The sequence below is a fragment of the Pseudophryne corroboree genome, chromosome 8, assembly GCF_028390025.1.
Source record: "Pseudophryne corroboree isolate aPseCor3 chromosome 8, aPseCor3.hap2, whole genome shotgun sequence".
Taxonomy (NCBI): Eukaryota; Metazoa; Chordata; class Amphibia; order Anura; family Myobatrachidae; genus Pseudophryne; species Pseudophryne corroboree.
Window position 1 is genome coordinate 401,045,118 of NC_086451.1, and position 12,442 is coordinate 401,057,559.

The window sequence follows — 12,442 nt, forward strand, 5'->3', positions numbered from 1 at the left end:
CCACAGGTAGGTATACAATTATGGACGAGCACTGACGACACAGAGGTAGCTACAGCCGTGGACTACCGTACTGCGTCTGCTAGTATAGAGATGATAATGATATAAAAAATATATATATATCACTACTGCAGGTATATATAATATAATGACGGACCTGCTGGACACTGTCAGCAGACTCCTAAACTACTAGCATGAAGAAGATAGAAAAAAAAACCCCACCACAGGTAGGTATACAATTATGGACGAGCACTGACGACACAGAGGTAGCTACAGCCGTGGACTACCGTACTGCGTCTGCTAGTATAGAAATGATAATGATATAAAAAATATATATATATCACTACTGCAGGTATATATAATATAATGACGGACCTGCTGGACACTGTCAGCAGACTCCTAAACTACTAGTATGAAGAAGATAGAAAAAAAAACCCCACCACAGGTAGGTATACAATTATGGACGAGCACTGACGACACAGAGGTAGCTACAGCCGTGGACTACCGTACTGTGTCTGCTAGTATAGAGATGATAATGATATAAAGAATATATATATATCACTACTGCAGGTATATATAATATAATGACGGACCTGCTCGACACTGTCAGCAGACTCCTAAACTACTAGTATGAAGAAGATAGAAAAAAAAACCCCACCACAGGTAGGTATACAATTATGGACGAGCACTGACGACACAGAGGTAGCCACAGCCGTGGACTACCGTACTGCGTCTGCTAATATAGAGATGATAAAGATGATAGAGATGAACAAAAAAAATTTAACACTACTGCAGGTAAATATTTATATAATATAATGAATGACTGACCTGCTGGACACTGTCAGCAGAATGCGTTTATAGAATAAAAAAAAAAACACCACAGGAGTGTTTAACTTTTTCAGGCAGACAATATACTGGTGGTCACTGGTCAGTCACACTGGCAGCAAAAGTGTGCACTGTACTCCTGCTATAACTGCACCCCAGTCTCCCCCACAATTCAGCTGAGTGAGCAGTGAGCACTCAGCACAGTCAGATATACATAGATGATATTATCATGCAGCACACTGAGGCTGAGCACAGATATGGTATGTGACTGTGTATCGTTTTTTTTCAGGCAGAGAACGGATTATATTAAATAATAAATAAAACTGGTGGTGGTCACTAGTAACTATCAGCAAAACTCTGCACTCTGAGTACTCCTAATGCTCCCCAAAATTACTAAGTTAGTAGTAAATCAACTCAAGTGTCTCTATCTATTCTAACGGAGAGGACGCCAGCCACGTCCTCTCCCTATCAATCTCAATGCACGTGTGAAAATGGCGGCGACGCGCGGCTCCTTATATAGAATCCGAGTCTCGCGATAGAATACGAGCCTCGCGAGAATCCGACAGCGGGATGATGACGTTCGGGCGCGCTCGGGTTAACCGAGCAAGGCGGGAAGATCCGAGTCTGCCTCGGACCCGTGTAAAAAGGCTGAAGTTCGGGGGGGTTCGGATTCCGAGGAACCGAACCCGCTCATCTCTAATACTTTGTAGATATTTTTGCGCATTCACAGTTTCAAAAGATCATTGAACTACTTAAACATTGCATACAGCTCAGGACCAATGGGTGTTTTGTGTTTTGGTTTTGCTTATGGTTCCATCCTCATGTTTTGGATCTGGATTAGTTTTGCCAAAACCACCTTTTCGTGTTCTGGTTTTGGATCTGGATGATTTTTGAAAAAAAAAACATAAAAACAGCTAAAATCAAAGACTTTGGGGGTAATTTTGATCCTATGGTATTATTAACCTCAATAACATTCATTTCCACTCATTTCCCATCTATTCTGAACACCTCACACCTCACAATATTGTTTTTAGGCCTAAAAGTTGCACCAAGGTAGCTGTATGACTAACCTAAGCGGCACAAACACCTGGCCCATCTAGGAGTGGCACTGCAGTGGCAGACAGGATGGCAAATTTAAAAAATAGGCCCCCAAACAGCACATCATGCAAAGAAGAAAAGAGGCGTAATGAGGTAGCTGTATGACTAAGCTAAGTGACATAAGTGTGCGGCACAATCAACATGGGAAGTGCTGGAATTTGCCCAGATGTAATACACACACAATATTGGTGGCACAGGAGAGCGTACCCCTAAACCACATACACACACACACACACACACACACACACACACACACACACACACACACACGGCAAAGCCAGTAAAATTAATTTGGATAACAATAACCCTTTTATTTGGAGCTATTATAATAATATGCAATACAGGCAGCGTACCCCTACATCACACAGGGCAAACCCTGTAAAAATTATTTGGATAATAATATAAGTACTGTATATAAGCCTTTTATTTGGAGTAAATAATATACAGCACAGTACACAACCACTGGACTTATGACAGCACAAGACACCACCACTGGACTGATGCTGCACAAGACAGCACCACTGGACTGATGCTGCACAAGACAGCACCACTGGACTGGACTTATACGGCAATACCCCTGGACTTATACGTGTGTACCCCTGGAGTTGTACGGCAGCGTCAGACAGGATGGCACTTTAAAAAACTAGTCCCCAAACAGCACATGATGCAACAAAGAAAAGGACGTGCAGGATGGAATTGTCCTTGGGCCCTCCCACCTACCCGTATGTTGTATAAACAGGACATGCACACTTTAACAAACCAATCATTTCAGCAACAGGGTCTGCAACACGACTGTGGCTGAAATGACTGGTTTGTTTGGGCCCTCACCAAAAAAGAAGCAATCAATCTCTCCTAGCACAAACTGGCTATACAGAGGCAAGATGTCGACCTCATCCTCATCCTCCAATTCCTCACCCCTTTCAGTGTGTACATCCTCCTCCTCACAACGTATTAATTCGTCCCCACTGGAATCCACCATCACAGGTTCCTCTGTACTTTCTGTAGGCAACTGCTGGCAAAGGTCTTCCCGGAGGAATTTATAATTAATTTTGATGAACATCATCTTCTCTGCATTTTGTGGAAGTAACCTCCTACGTCCCGGCTGCACTAAACACTCTTTCTGAGTACACACTGGAGGGTGAGCAACTAAGGTACAATAAAGCCAGTTTGTGCAAGGGCATCGAAATTGCCTCTTTTTCCTGCCAGTACACGTAAGGACTGTCTGACATGCCTACTTGGATGCTGTCCCTCATATAATCATCCACCATTCTTTCAATGGTGACAAAATCATATGCAGTGACAGTAGACATGTCATACTTAAGGACTGTCTGACATGCCTACTTGGATGCTGTCCCTCATAAAATCATCCACCATTCTTTCAATGGTGACAAAATCATATGCAGTGAAAGTAGACGTCAGTAATCGTTGGCAGGTCCCTCAGAACGGACCAGATGTCAGCACTCGCTCCTGACTGCCCTGCATCATCGCCAGCGGGTGGGCTAGGAAATCTTATCCTAATTCTTGCAGCCCCATTTGTGGGAGTAAGTGAAGGAGGAGCTGTTGACGGGTCACGTTCAGCTTGAGTTGACAATTTTCTCACAAGCATGTCTTTGAACCTCTGCAGACTTGTGTCTGCCGGAAAGAGAGATACAACGTAGACTTTAAACCTAGGATCGAGCACGGTTGGCAAAATGTAGTACTGATTTCAACAGATTGACCACACTTGAATCCTGGAAAAGCGAATGAAGGGCTCCATCCACAAGTCCCACATACTTTGCAGAATCACTCCATTTTAGGTCCTCCTTCATTTTATCCAGCTGCTTCTGCAAATGCCTGATGAGGGGAATGACCTGACTCAAGCTGGCAGTGTCTGAACTGACTTCACGTGTGGCAAGTTCGAAGGGTTGGAGAACCTTTTACAAGATGGAAATCATTCTCCACTGTGCTTGAGTCAGGTGCATTCCCCCTCCTTTGGCTATATCGTAGGTGGATGTATAGGCTTGAATGGCCTTTTGCTGCTCCTCCATCCTCTGAAGCATATAGAGGGTTGAATTCCACCTCGTTACCACCTCTTGCTTCAGGTGATGGCAGAGCAGGTTCAGGAGTGTTTGATGGCACTCCAGTCTTCGGCACATAGTGGATGAATGTGGAAAGTGGCCCGCAATTTCTCAGGCCACCGACAGCATCTCCTGCATGCCCCTGTAATTTTTCAAAAAATTCTGCACCACCAAATTAATTGTATGTGCAAAACATGGGACATGCTGGAATTTGCCCAGATGTAATGCACACACAATATTGGTGGCATTTTCCGATATCACAAATCCCCAGGAGAGTCTCATTGGGGTAAGCCATTGTGCCATAGTCCTTAGTCTGCCCTCTTCCACTTGTCCACATGTCCGTGGTTAAGTGGACAGTGGGTACAAATGCATTTTTTAGGACACCGAGGACACTTTTTCTGACGTCTCTGTACATTCTTGGTATCGCCTGCCTAGTGAAGTGGAACCTAGGTGGGATTTAGTACCGGGGACACACTACCCCAAACAATTCTCTAAGTTCCACTGATTTAATGGCGGATACCGGACACACGTCAAACACCAACATAGCTGTCAAGGCCTCAGTTATCCGCTTAGCAACAGGATGACTGCTGTCATATTTCATCTTCCTCACAAAGGACTGTTGGACAGTAATTTGCTTAGTTGAAGTAGTACAAGTGGTCTTCCGACTTCCCCTCTGGGATGACGATCGACTCCCAGCATCAACAACAGCAGCAGCAGCAGCAGCAGTATGAATACCACTCAAGAATCCTCCAGAGGAATCCTGGTTAGTAGAGAACTCCTCAGTCTTGCTAGTGACATGGCCTGCAAGACTACTGACTTTCCTGACTGAGGAGGAAGTTGACATTGAGGGAGTTGGTGGTGTGGCTTGCAGGAGCTTGGGTACAAGAGGAAGAAAGGATTTAGGTGTCAGTGGACCTCTTAAGCGCTTTCCCAAAGTTTATGAACTTGACACTGACTTCTGATGAATGCGCTGCAGGTGACCTACAAGGGAGGATGTTCCTAGGAGGTTAACGTCCTTACCACTACTTATTACAGATTGACAGAGGCAACACACGGCTTGACACCTCTTGTCCGGATTTGTGGAGAAATAATTCCATACCGAAGAGGTGGGTTTTTGGTATTTTGCCCAGGCATCACAATGGGCTTATTCATCCCATGGACAACAGGTGTCTACCCTAGTGCCTGATTTAAACAAACCACATCACCATCAGAATTCTCATCGTCAACTTCCTCCTCAGTGTCAGCAACACCCATATCCTCATCCTGGTGTACTTCAACAGTGACATCTTCAATTTGAATATCAGAAACTGGATTGTGGGTGCTCCTTCCAGCACTTGCAGAGGGCGTGCAAATCATGGAAGCAGCCACCTCTTCCCGTCCAGTATTGGGAAGGTCAGGCATCGCAACCGCTGACACACTTGGACTCTTCTTGGGGATTTGTGATACCATCTTAAACGCACAGTAACTCTTATAATTTTTCTAGCGGGAGGATGAGGGCTTCCATCGTCATGTGAAGCTGAACCACTAGTCATGAACATAGGCCAGGGCCTTAGCCGTTCCTTGCCACTCCGTTTCATAAATGGCATATTGGCAAGTTTATGTTATTCCTCAGACCATTTCAATTTTTTTTTTGTCTTTTTACTGAACTTTGGCTTTTAAGATTTCACTTGCCCTCTACTATGACATTGGGCATCGGCTTTGGCAGATGACATTGATAAGATTTTATCATCTATGTCATGACTAGTGGAAGAAGCTTCAGCACTAAGAGGAATTGGTTCTTGATCTTTCCCTATTTTATCCTCCAAATTTGTGTTCTCCATTATTTTTCTGAGGTTATATAACACAATATGCGGCACAGGAGAGTGTACCTCTACATCACAAAGGGCAAACCCTGTGAAAATTATTTGGATTAAATATTAATACCCCTTTATTTGGAGTAAATAATATACGGCACACGACAGCACCACTGAACTTATATGGCAGCACCACTGGACTGGACTTATACAGAAGTATCACTGGAATTATATGGCAGGATCACTGGAATTATACGGCAGTGCCACTGGATTTATATGGCAGTACCACTGGACAGGATTTATAGGGCAGTATCACTGGACTTTTACGCCAGTACCACTGGAATTATATACCAGTACCACTAGAATTATACTGCAGTATCACTGTAATTATACGGCAGTATCACTGGATTTATATGGCAGTACCACAGGACTGGATTTATACGGCAGTATCACTGGATTTATACGCCAGTACCATTTGAATTATACGGCAGGATCACTGGAATTATACGTCCGTATCACTGGAATTATAGGGCAATACCACTGGATTTATATGGCAGTACCACTGGACTAGATCTATACGGCAGTATCACTGGACTTATACGCCAGTATCACTGGAATTATATGGCATTACCACTGGAATTATACTGGAGTTTCACTGGAATTATACGACACTACCACTGGAGTAATACAGCAGTATCACTGGACTGGATTTATATGGCAGTATCACTGGATTTATACGCCAGTACCACTGGAATTAGACTGCAGTATCACTGGAATTATATGGCAGCACCACTGGATTTATATGGCAATATCACTGGACTGGATTTATACGGCAGTACCACTGGACATATGCGGCAGTATCACTGGACTGGGTTTATACGCCAGTACCACTGGATTTATACGGCATGACCACTGGATATATACGGCAGTACCACTGCAATTATATGGCAGTACCACTGGACTGGATTTATACACCAGCACCGCTGGAATTATTTGCCAGTTCCACTGGAATTATGCGGCAGTATCACTGGATTTGTACAGCAGTACCGCTGCACATATATGACAGTATCACTGGACATATATGGCAGTATCACTGGACTGGATTTATACACCAGTACCACTGGAATTATACACCAGTACCAATGGTATTATAGGGCAGTTTCACTGGAATTATACGGCAGTATCACTGGAATTATATGGCAGTACCACTGGACATATATACGGCAGTATCACTGGACTGGATTTATACACCAGTACCACTGGATTTATACGGCATGAACACTGAACATATACGGCAGTATCACTGGATTTATATGGCAGTACCACTGGACATATACGGCAGTATCACTGCACTGGATTTATATGCCAGTACCACTGGAATTATATGGCAGTACCACTGCAATTATATGGCAGTACCACTTGAATTATACAGCAGTACCACTTGACATATACGGCAGTATCACTGGACTGGATTTATATGGCAGTACCGCAGGAATTATATGCCAGTATCACTGGAATTATACGGCAGTATTACTGGATTTATATAGCAGTACCGCTGGACATATACAGCAGTATCGCGTGATATATATGGCAGTATCACTGGACTGGATTTATATGCCAGTACCACTGGAATTATATGCCAGTACCACTGGAATTATACTGTCGGTGGACATATACAACAGTATCACTGAACATATACAGCAGCACAGGGACACCACCACTGGACTGATGCAGGATAACGCAGCACCACTGCAATGGACTGGACTTATACAGCAGCACTAGACATATGGCAGCATAGGACACCGCCACTGTGACAGGACTGATGCAGCGCAAGACACTACCACTTTACGGATGCAGGACAACACAGCACCACTGCAATAGACTGTACTTATACAGCAGCACTGGACATATGGCAGCAGAGGACACAACCACTGTGACAGGACTGATGCAGCACAATACACCACCACTGAACTGATGCAGCACAACACAGCACCACTGGACTGGACTTATACAGCAGCACTGGACATATTGCAGCAGAGGACAACACCACTGTGACTGGACTGATGCAGCACAAGACACCACCACTGGACTGATGCAGCACAAGACAGTACGACTGGACAGGACTTATACAGCAGCACTATACACATGGCAGCAGAGGACACAACCACTGTGACTGGACTGATACAGCACAAGACAATACCACTTAACTGGTGCAGGACACTGAGGACAGAGACACCTCCTCTCTCTACACTCTCCAATGCCTGAGTGAAAATGGCGGTGACACGCGGCTGCTTATATGGAATCCAAACCCCTGCGAGAATCCGACAGTGGGATGATGACATTTTGCCTAGTGCTGGTTCCCGAGTCAGGCGGGAAAACCCGAGCCTGACTTGGATCCGGGCTCGGGTAGTGAAGTCTGGTAGTGTTCGGTTCTCAGGGAACCGAATCCACTCATCTCTACTATATACTGTATATATTGGGACCAATTCAAAGTTGGGAGCAATGCAAATAATAGAACACATTTACACTTTTTCAACACTGTATAGCACTGCAGGTGGGCCAGATTTAAAATGTGCAGATAGATTTACAGTAGGGTCTTACTGTAATAGCCTGCGAGATTCAGACATGGGATCGATATGATATACCTAAAATCAAAATCCCAACAGTCAAAATCCCAACAGCAATTGACCGACGGTCAAAATACCGACAAGGTAAAAATCCAGACATGGACAAAACACAGACATTAAAATAATGACAAGGTAAAAATACCGACATTTACAATGTCGACAGGTCAAAAAGCCGACACAAGTTTTCTTTTCTTTTTTGTGTGTGTATGTCGACTTTTTGATCAGTCAGTATTTTAAATATCGGTATTTTGTCCATGTCGGGATTTTGACCTTGTCGGTATTTTGACCATCGTTCAATTTCTGTCTGTATTTTGACCGTCAGGATTTTGATTGTCGGTAAATTGATTGCATCCCTCAGACATGGGTGAGATTCTGGTGAGTCTGCTCATATTCTTAAATCATCCTTAATTTTAAATCACACCAGGTTTGCATTTTACAATATTGCTGCTTAATATATGGGCAGGCTAAAGGGGGGTACACACGGAGAGATACGTGCTTAAAATCTAAGCAATCTTGCTGCAATCTTGCTAGATTGCTTAGATTTTAAGCACGGATCTGCCGTGTGTATGCCCCCCAGCGATAGCCGCGCATCGCTATCGCCTGTGCTAGATTGAGCCTGCATGCAGGCTCAATCTAGCGGGTCGCTCACTTCACCGTTGTGTGAAGCGAGCGGCCCCCCGTCGGCTTTCCCCCTCGCTCAGCACATCGCGCTGTGCTGAGCGGGGTGAGAGATGTGTGCTGAGCGGTCTGTGTTAAGATCGTTCAGCACACATCTCTCCCGTGAGTACCCCCCTTAACAGGAATTGTATCTGTACCTGCATCTCGCAGGTTATTGCACACTGTAAGGCACTTGTACAGTAGTTAGGAAGAGTATGCTCTAGCTGAACTCTTTACTGCAGTATACAATGAAGCAGACCGGTATTTATGAGCTACATGCCAAGCAGCCAGTTTTTACCCTACATGCAACATGGTTTGTTCTTTTTTGTTTGCTTTGTTCCCATCTCTGAATCAGCCGTATTATGTCCTATAAAGTTACATGCCTTTACAGTGTTGGACTGGGGCTTGAAGGGCCCACCAGGGGGATGGCCCCTGCTTAACAGGTGTGTCCAGTTGGCACTGGGTGTGAAGCCAGCCCCCACAGAGGCTTGGACTGTCATAAGAGACCATGGGGGTCATTCCGAGTTGATCGTAGCCGTGCTAAATTTAGAAAAGCTACGATCATCTTCTCTGACATGCGGGGGGACGCCCAGCACAGGGCTAGTCCGCCCCGCATGTCAGTTCTGCCCCCCCACACAAATACAAAAGCATCGCACATCGGTGATGCTTTTGTATTTCAGGAGTAACTCCTGGCCAGCACAGCTCCTGCGGCTGGTCGGGAGTTGTTTGTCGCAGCCGCTGGCCGCAGCGGCTGCGTGTGACATCACGCATCCGCTGCGGCCCGCCCCCCATTCGGTTTGGCCACGCCTGCGTTTGCCAGACCGCGCCTACGGAATGGCAGCCAAACGCCGCCGTTCCCCCCCTCCCCCCCAGCGATCGCCTCTGCCTGTCAATCAGGCAGAGGTGATCGCTGCCCTGCTACAGTCTTCGGCTGTCTGGCATGCGCCGGCGCACTACGGCAACGGCGCATGCACAGTAGAGACCCGTTCGCTCAGCTGCGATAAACAGCAGCGAGTGAATGGGTCAGAATGACCCCACATGTAACCTCTAATAGAGTAACAATTTATAGTCATACTTACCTACATTTATCTCCTCTGGGAGATGCCCGGAGGGGAGAATCAGGTGGGTGGTGATGGAACCAGGGCCTAGACAATTGTGTCCTTAGGCCCTGCCCACTTGATGATTAAATAAATGCGATTGAGCAGTATTTGCATAGGGGTGGAGCTACAATGATGCAACTAGCATATAACCATGTCACTAGGTCCCGCCCCCTCTGCCGGGTCCACAGTTTTGCTGTATTTATCTCCCATTCTGCTCATTTCACTAGGAAATGGGCAGAATGCGGGAGGGTTGCCCACTTTTCCAGGACTGCGGGGGACTACCTGAGAAACCGGGTATCTCCCGCAGAATCCGAGAGAGTATGTTTATAAGTCGAGTGCAGTGTCTGGAACCTGACATTAGAAAAAAGGGTGGGGCCCTCAAGCAGTTGGGTCCACCAGGGATTTCCACTGTACTCCTATAGGCCAGTCTGACCCCGTGCCTTTAAGAAGTCTGACATTGCACGTGTACCTGTACCTGAATATATGAAGACATGTTTTAACTTTTTGTACTGTTAAAATATTACGGAGACTTTTACAGTAGTCTTTCAGTAGTGATATTTCCCCTGGAACAAATTTCAGTAAAATACTGTGTATTAAAGCAAGGTGGCTACTTGGGATTAAGCACAAAATGTCAGTTACTTATATATTTTTGTATCATTAAACCTTCCAACCTGTTCAATTCAAAATAACCTAATTTCTCATTTGGATATAATTTGTTGGTTTATTCGCAGACTTTTGCACAGTCCTTTCAAAATTGCAAATCCCATTCATATTCGATTCATACAGCAGCCAATGAATTATGCACAGTGTCAGTTATTGTATGTGGAGTAGTAAAGCAAAAGCAGATCTCTACGGTTATATCTCAGAAACTCAGGAACTTTGTATTATGCAATTTACACACAGACCAACAACAGATAAACATTGAGTGGAATGGATCCTTTCTGGGTTGATAAGATACTGCCAGACTAGGATTTTTGCTGAGACTCGAGGCACAAAGTCTAATGGACCCCCCTGGTCTTCGCCAAGAACCGCCACAAGGCAGGATGGCCATTGCTGCTGGGAGTCCGCAGGTTGCAGCTCTCCAGCTGCCCCCTAAGGGTTGATGGTATTGGAGTGTATCAGAAGCGAAGTGCAGAATCAGCAGGCAATAGCATAGTCAGTATAGCTAAGGTCAGGGTCCCTGGCATGGTAGCAGAACTTAGATGGCTGAGAATGGTAGTCGGCATAACCAGAGCCTGCTACACAATCAGGAATCATAAGCAAACACTGGAGTAAGGTAAGTGAGCTAATATGCTGGCACTGAATAGTGTTCTGTGTCTTCCTTAAATATGCTAGTGATTCAAATTTGGTGGGGTAGCGAGGCCTCCCAACCCTTTACGCAGCTAAACCTAATTACTATGGGTGCAATATGTGCTATAACAGGGATCACTTTAGAGAGGAGATTGGGCGTGATATATTATATGAATACCGCCCTATGAATGATTTAATTGAGAAATTAAAACTCAAATGGCTAATTTACTAAAATTGCATTTAGATGCAATCTTTTCAATGAACACAGCACCCAATCAGTTAGCTTTTATCTAGCGTTGAAAAGCAGGCAGTGAAGGCAGGTATTTGCACTTAGAAATACAATGTTGTTAAGTAAGCCCAAATTTCTCTAATTTTAATTACTTTCTATAACTGGATATTTATAATTTGTGATTGTATTTGATATACTGTATTGTATACTGTATATTGTATTAATATTTTTCCTTTGGTTTAACTCCTAAATCAATGAGTATTTGCTTAGAGCACCCATTTCCTAAATGTAAGATAAGTTATTATAGTATTATGTGACACATAATTAACTGCTATGTCCTCACACTCCATAGGAAAGAGAAACTGCATCGGAGAGCCCCTGGTACGAATGGAACTGTTTCTCTTCTTTGTCACCATCCTGCAAAATTTTAACTTGAAGTCCCCTGTGCCACGGGAAGAGCTGGACATTACACCCAATATATCTGGACTGATAAACTTTCCCAAACCGTACAAAGTTGCTTTTATTCCGCGTTAACTTCTAGGATGAGCTCAGAACATTTAGGTGTCCATCCCAACTTATTTATGAGTATATATTTACTAAAGTGAGGGTTTTTAGAAATGGAGATATTACCCATAGCAACCAATCAGAAAGTGTTCCATGAAAAAAAAAATGTAAACTGATTGGTTGCTGTGAGCAATATCTCCACTTTTAAAAACCTGCACTCTAGTAAATACTGTATACCCCTAAGTGGTTACTTGCTGAGAATTTG

At 44.4% G+C, this 12,442-nt stretch overlaps 1 pseudogene; it reads left to right on the plus strand.

Annotated features, from left to right (window-relative positions):
* The window catches only part of LOC134949885 (cytochrome P450 2G1-like), a 138,736-nt pseudogene extending 126,529 nt beyond the window's left edge, over positions 1-12,207 (plus strand).
* Positions 12,208-12,442: the final 235 nt, after the last annotated feature.